At 37.3% G+C, this 7,099-nt stretch overlaps 1 non-coding gene across 1 annotated transcript; it reads left to right on the top strand.

The window, feature by feature from the left end:
* Positions 1-5,189: 5,189 nt before the first annotated feature.
* Positions 5,190-5,261, top strand: TRNAD-GUC (transfer RNA aspartic acid (anticodon GUC)). The gene has a single exon. It is a non-coding gene; the product is annotated as a tRNA-Asp (tRNA).
* Positions 5,262-7,099: the final 1,838 nt, after the last annotated feature.

Here is a 7,099-nt window from a genome sequence, read left to right as displayed (position 1 = left end):
ATCACCTGATCGCTTAAAGAACAGTGAATAGTCATTTAAAGAGCTGGAGTAACCTTTGTAATTCAGAGCCCCAGCTAACCTAGCATACCATTGCCTCGACGCTTGCTTTAAACCATAGAGTGATTTCCTTAGTCGACAAACAAGATTAGGTTGAGAAGGAGTCAAGCCTGCTGAGAGTTTCATATAGACCTCTTCTTGCAAATCCCCATGCAAGAAAGCATTATTAACATCGAGTTGTGACACATTCCACCCCTTCTTGATAGCCACAGCCAAAAGACACCTGATAGTAGTCATTTTTACCACAGGTGAAAAGGTTTCTGAATAATCTATCCCTTCCCTCTGAATGTCCCCTCTCACCACCAACCTAGCCTTTAGCCTTTCAATTGTACCATCTGAGTTATGCTTAACCTTGTACACCCATTTATAAGGTAAAGCTTTCTTCCATGGTGGTAAGGATACAACATCCCAAGTGTTATTTATATCAAGTGCTGAAATTTCAGCATCCATAGCCCTTTTCCAACCTGGATGGATAGAGGCTTGTAAATAACTGCTAGGTTCTGATGTGGTAGAAATAGATTTAAGGAGATGTTGGTTGTCTATAGAAAGAGCATGGAAGGAAAAGACATTTGGATTGAGAGGTTTGGATAGACAGGAACTAAGGTCGGATAGATAGATGCTATTGCAAATATAATCATTTAAGTAGGCTGGTTTCTGAGTTACCCTGTCAGACTTTCTGACTGATGGAGGTGGAATTGGAATAGGTGTGCTGATTGATGAAGGAGAAAATGTTCTGGACAGGATGGGTGAGTGAGAAGAACATGGAGTAGAAGCAGAATCTGAAGGGGTCAGGTTGATGTTGGTTGAAGTAGAGGGACCAGGACATGTAGCAGAACTGCTAGGTGAGGAGTGGGTAGATGAGTGGTTAGTTGTCCCAGAAGAGTATTCTGTTGAGTTTTGGGGTAAGGTATCTGGTGGGATTGTGTCTTGAGGAAAGAAAGGGAAATCAGATGTGAGAGGTGAGTGTGAAAAAGGGAATTGATCTTCATGAAACCTAACATCTCTAGATACAAACACCTTCTTAGTGACAAGGTTCAGAACCTTGTAACCTTTCTGATGTTGTGCATATCCCAGGAACACACAACCTTTTGCCCTAGGCTCAAACTTCCCTCTGTTGTTAGACAAAGTTGAGACATAGCACAAACAACCAAAGCTCTTGAGAGATTCATAGCTAGGTTGTGTACCAAGCAATACCTCATAGGGTGTTAATCCATTTAGAACCTTAGAGGGGATTCTATTGATCAGATATGTAGTTGTCAACACACATTCTCCTCAGTATTGGAGAGGCACCTTAGAGTGGAATAAAAGTGCCCTTGCTACTTCCAAAAGATGTCTATGCTTCCTCTCAACTACTCCATTCTGTTGAGGGGTAGAAACACAAGAGGTTTCATGTATAATCCCTTCTGATTCAAGAAAACTTGCCTCTAGTGAACCTTTTCCTAGTTCCATGGCATTATCAGACCTGATCTTCTTAATTTTCAAGTTAAACTGTCTCTCTGTCATGCACATAAATGATTTCAAGACTGAAAAAGCATTCCCCTTAGAACTTAAGAGAAAGGTCCAAGTGGCCCTACTATAGTCATCCACAATAGTCAAGAAATACTTATAACCATTATAAGTCACAGTCTTGAATGGCCCCCATGTGTCAATATGAATCAAATAAAAAATAGCATAACTCTTAATATGACTCAAGGGGAAAGGCAGTCTGGTTTGCCTAGCTTGAGGGCAGATGTGACACACACAATCAAACTTAGAGGGAAACTTAATAAAATGCAGATTTCTCATTACTGAAAAGGGCAAATGCCCTAGCCTAACATGCCATTGCCTTACAGTAGCAGTAACAATAGCAGGTAAAGGTACTGAAAAGGAAACAGGGGTAGAAATGACACTGGAATTTCTTCCTTTTGGAATGGAAACTACATTTTTTCTAAGAAGAGAGACAGACTCTTTACTAGTTGGCTGAAACAGGTACAATCCATCTCTAACTTCACCAAAAACTTGTCTCTTCCCCACTAAAGGGACCTGCAATATACACCCATTAGAAGTTAGATTCAAAGAACAACTGAATTGAAGACATAACTTATGAACAGATAATAAGTTATACTTGAAAGAAGGTACATGAAGCACTCTATGAAGAACCATATCAGGCTGAATAGACACACTTCCTATATGTGTAACACATAACTGGAATGAATTAGGTAAGCTAATGTGCAAAGGTGCAGGAAGAGGAGTAAGAGATAGGAAAGAGCTAGCATCAAAACACATATGTTCAGAGGCCCCTGAGTCAATTATCTATATTTTAGTGTTGAAAACAGCAAGACAAGTTCCTGTGTATTGGAGTATGGTACCAGCTACAGCATTAGCATTGATTTCTGATGTTGTTGCTGCTGCACTTTCAATCTGGACTTGCTTGATTATGTTTACTAATTCTGACACTTGCTCCTTACTGAAAAACTGGTTCTGACTGCTGATGTTTCCTTCACTACTTGTTTCCTGTGTTGTCACCACTGCATTTCCCTTTATAGCAGGCTGCTGATTTGTTGATTTTGTGAATTGAAAATCATCTGGGAATCCTATTAGTCTGTAGCAATCTTCCCTTACATGCCCTGTTCTCATACAATGACCACAACTCACATTAGGATTGTATTTCGCCTTCCTTTTGAACTTTTGTTGCATGTTCTGAAAGTTCCCCTGTTTCTGAGGAGTTCCCCATGATTTCTGAATATTGTTTCTTTGATTAAACTTCCCTTGAGCTCCTACCATAAAAGATGCACCATCTGTTGGATATTGTGGGCTAACAAACATTTCCCTCTGACTTTCATCTTGCAGGAGGATGGAATAGGCATGATCCATACTTGGAAGAGGGCTTATCATGAGAATATTGCCTTTTGCAGGTGCATACACATCATTCAGTCCCATTAGAAATTGGATGACTCTCTGATCCTCCAGGAACTTGGCTACTTTCTTCTTCCCTTCACACACACAGGTACAAGTGCACCTTAAATGTGAGTTCAGGGAATCTAACTCATCCCATAATTTTTTCAGAGTTGTGAAGTATGCTGCAATATTGCTATTTCCCTGAACTGTCTTAGCAACTTCCTTTTGTAGGTGATAGAGTTTGGCTCCATTGGATTGTCCAAACCTATGCTCAAGACTACTCCAAAGTTCTTTTGCAGATTTGGAATAGATTACACTGTCTCCTATCTCTTTAGTTAGAGAATTTAAAAGCCATGAGGTTACCATGTCATTGCACCTACTCCATTGTGCATGATCCTTTGAATCCAAGGCAGGTTCATCACAAATCCCATTGATGAATGTCAGCTTGTTTTTGGCTGACAATGCAATGAGTATTGACCTTCTCCATCCTGGGAATCCTCTTCCATCAAAAGGTGAGGTCACAAGAGTCATCCCGGGAGCATCTGAAGAGTGAAGAAAATAGGGATGGTTGGTGTCATGACTGACTGCTTGACTGGTTGGTGTTACTGAAGAATCTGTTCCAGTCATGGTGATAGAACAAGTTGAGTTCAAGGAGGAAAATTAGAAGATGAAGTTGAAGGATAGAGCAGAGGTCTGCTCTGATACCATGAAAGAATGAAAAAGAGCTGATGTAGATTATTTTCACTGTCTTTACATTCACTACCATTGCTTGTATATACATCTACCTCCTATACATATATAAAGTGTATGTATAATATTCCTAGACAAGGTATATTGTTTACTATGTGATCTCATACTCACTTTAGTGTATTTGCACTAATACAAATGTGAGCATGTGCTCACTCATGTGCTTGGCACTTAACAAATGAATGGCCCAGATGAGTCAGAGACTCTTTTAATCTAACGGTCAAGGTTAGATTGCAAGAGGCAATTGTGTTTGGTCTGTTTGGATGCTTCTTTTGTGTCAACATCCGCATCTGCTTCGATGCTTCTTCTTCTTCTTCTGTTTCAACAATAACTAGCTAGTATGGTGAATTTTCTATCACTCAAATATCCTTATTTTTGTATATGTATCATCATATTTTAAGTATGAACGATCTCTTCTTATTATTAAGTAACTTTTTCAGACTAATTAGGCTTGGAAATATATATTCAAATCTTAACCAAGACATTGGCACCATTATCATATGTATAATTTTACAAAATGTGTTTTATTCCTTGAATTAACCAAAATCAAGGGCGGAGGTAGAGAGCCGAGTGCAGGTTCTGTTGAATCTATGTAGCTTTGGTTCGAACCATGTATTTGTCTTTAAAAAATTATTGAATATGTATAAATTGTTATTTTAGAACCTAGTAACTTAAAACAATTAAAATTCTGAACTCATAAACTTGAAAATCTGGCTCCGCCTATGTTTTCATTATGCAGCCAATTATTAATGAAGTTAAAAGAGAGTATTTTAAGTTAAGAAGTGATCTGAAACTCCCACCTCCAGTTAATCATTTCTAAAGCATTCACTGAAATCTATGCTCGATCTTGCCTCTCTGATTTTAGGTGACTTACCTTTCCAATATTAGTTTTGTTTTAGATTTCTGTGTCAGATTTTTCTAGATTGTTGTGAAGAGGAGTATAATGGAAGAATATCCTTGAATTATTCCATACATACATGCATGAATAATGAATCACAGGGACTATGAATAATTAAAGTCGTGAATGATTAAAGAATTAGATTTAATCTCTTAATTATATTACTCTTTCAATTCCTCGCTATCTTCAACTTCCAAGTTCCCGATACGCATATTGTTAATTACGTCTACTTTTGCTGTAATCCTTGAATTCTTGAATTTGAAAGACAGCAGGATAACTTCAGCTAGAAGAAGTACTTAATATATTAAAGAAATAAACAAAAACATTAAAGGACTTTAAAGAAGAAAACAAAGATGCAGCTAGCCGCCGCCACTAAGTTTTATCAAAGATTTCAAAGCTATGTGAATGATCCATCCCGACTCCTTTGTCTTGCATTTGCTTATTTCATCTATGAAATCCTCCCTAAAAATATGCTGCATGGTTGTAGCCTGTAGGTAAAGTAGAATTTCGTTTTAATAATGGAAGTTTTTATCAGCTACTTTCGAGCAGAATTCCGTGTGAACAGTTGGCAATCTATATATTATATACCATTGAATAACTTTGCAGCAAGGTCGTTGTAGTATAGTGGTAAGTATTCCCGCCTGTCACGCGGGTGACCCGGGTTCGATCCCCGGCAACGGCGCTTCCTATTTTTTTGGGCTTTTTTCTCTTCATCACTTTTCGTTTTTAGCAGAATCTGTGAATGTATTAACGGGCCTAAATCTGTTAAGCCCAGTAGATGTCCAAATAGATCAACCCATGTTTATGTAGCCATAAGATCAAGACTGAAGCATTTTGGGCTAAGAGTACCTTCGACAATTTTCTCCAAATATTTTTAAAATATTTTAATCATAGTAGTTGTTATCCTTAGTACTTTTTAGTCAGTTTCCTCTAGATACAGTTAAAGAATTAATATCCACATTCTCCTAGAAAATTAAATATTTTGATTATCATATAAAATATTCCAATCTGATAATCTTCCTTAATCCAACATTAACAACGGGCTAAACTAAGGTTGCTACAATAATGTAAGATGAGAAACATGTCTATCATATTAACTGGAAGGTCACGACTCACGTGCGAACATGTCCTCCTTTCTACAGTACAAGTGTGTCTTTTTCTGCTACATACTTAAGAAACCAGATTGGAATCCCTGGACCAAAACCTATCCCACATTTTCATACCCCACAACCACTTGTGGACTTGAGAGTGCAATTTAATCTGCCTTGTCTCCTCATCTCTCATGTTTCCTTTTCCTTACCTTCTTTTCCATGCTATAGTCCGTACTTACTTGAACATTGATTCCCAAACTCTTGTTTTTCTTTTTCTAAGTTACATGGTGTTAGATCTAATTTGTGTATACTTTGACTATTTCACTAGATATCTCGCATTTGGCTCGCACATGTGTCAAGTGGTTTTGTCTACCAAAACTTAAGCTGATGGAAAAAAAAAAGAATCTAGTAGGTTTTTGTCTCTCGGAACAATAGTCTTATGATTTTCACTCGCTTCATTGGCTGTTAGGTCGCACCTTTTGGATGTATCAAATGTCATTTTCGTAACACTTTTTTTTGTGTGTGTGGTTGATATTGACGAGTGAGCAGGGTCCGAACTGTTCTCTCGACTTAGTATCAAGAACAGTTTCACATTAGGAAATTAGAAACAAAAGGGAGAAATACAAGGACATAGACAGAATGACAGCAGTCTAGATTTAGGCTTCTCTCAGCACCACAAAAAAAAAAAAGGACTCTTCCTCATAACAATAAGAAAATGATTTATTAGCTAACCAAATTGATGTGCTGCGTCTAGAATACTCTCTAGATATTTCTTTTTTTGATCTTAAAAACACTGTGGTTGATTTTTTGGTTAGTGTATAGACATGGAAAAGGACCATTTTAACAATTGTGGTTAAAATAACCGCTTGCAATTGGTTGTCAAAAATAAATGTGGCCTGGTAACATACACGAGCACTAGGTTAGACAATGGATGCTGCTTAGTGAGAGTTATCTGCAGGAGCAAAAGATGGGACATGTTAAATAATTGCCCTGTTCAAGGTGACATGCTCCTTATAAAAAGCCATATTTGGTAGGAATGACCGAATGAAGGTTATTATTCATGAATAATTTAATATGAATTTGAATATTTTTGTGCCTCTTGCCTTTCTGAATCACAACTCCTTAGATTTGATGTTAATAAAATAGTTGATGTTGTTGAATCTTGACCACAGTGTACGACTTGAGCAGTTGAAGTACCTGTGAGTCTAGGGAGTGAGCTTTGACTGATGGGATTCCTACTGCCAATAATAGAAGGATGAAAATGAATTCCTTAAACATGAAAAAGAAAAAAGAAAATTGAAGAATTAACTCAAATAGACGTTCACTAATTTCTTACATTAAAAATAGCGGGTGGATGTATAATGTGTAAAATACATATATAATGCATGTATAATTATGTATAATTAATGTATAATCGATATATACCAGC

The sequence above is a fragment of the Nicotiana sylvestris genome, chromosome 2 (assembly GCF_000393655.2).
Source record: "Nicotiana sylvestris chromosome 2, ASM39365v2, whole genome shotgun sequence".
NCBI classification, from domain to species: domain Eukaryota; kingdom Viridiplantae; phylum Streptophyta; class Magnoliopsida; order Solanales; family Solanaceae; genus Nicotiana; species Nicotiana sylvestris.
This window is presented reverse-complemented; position numbering and strand designations above follow the sequence as displayed.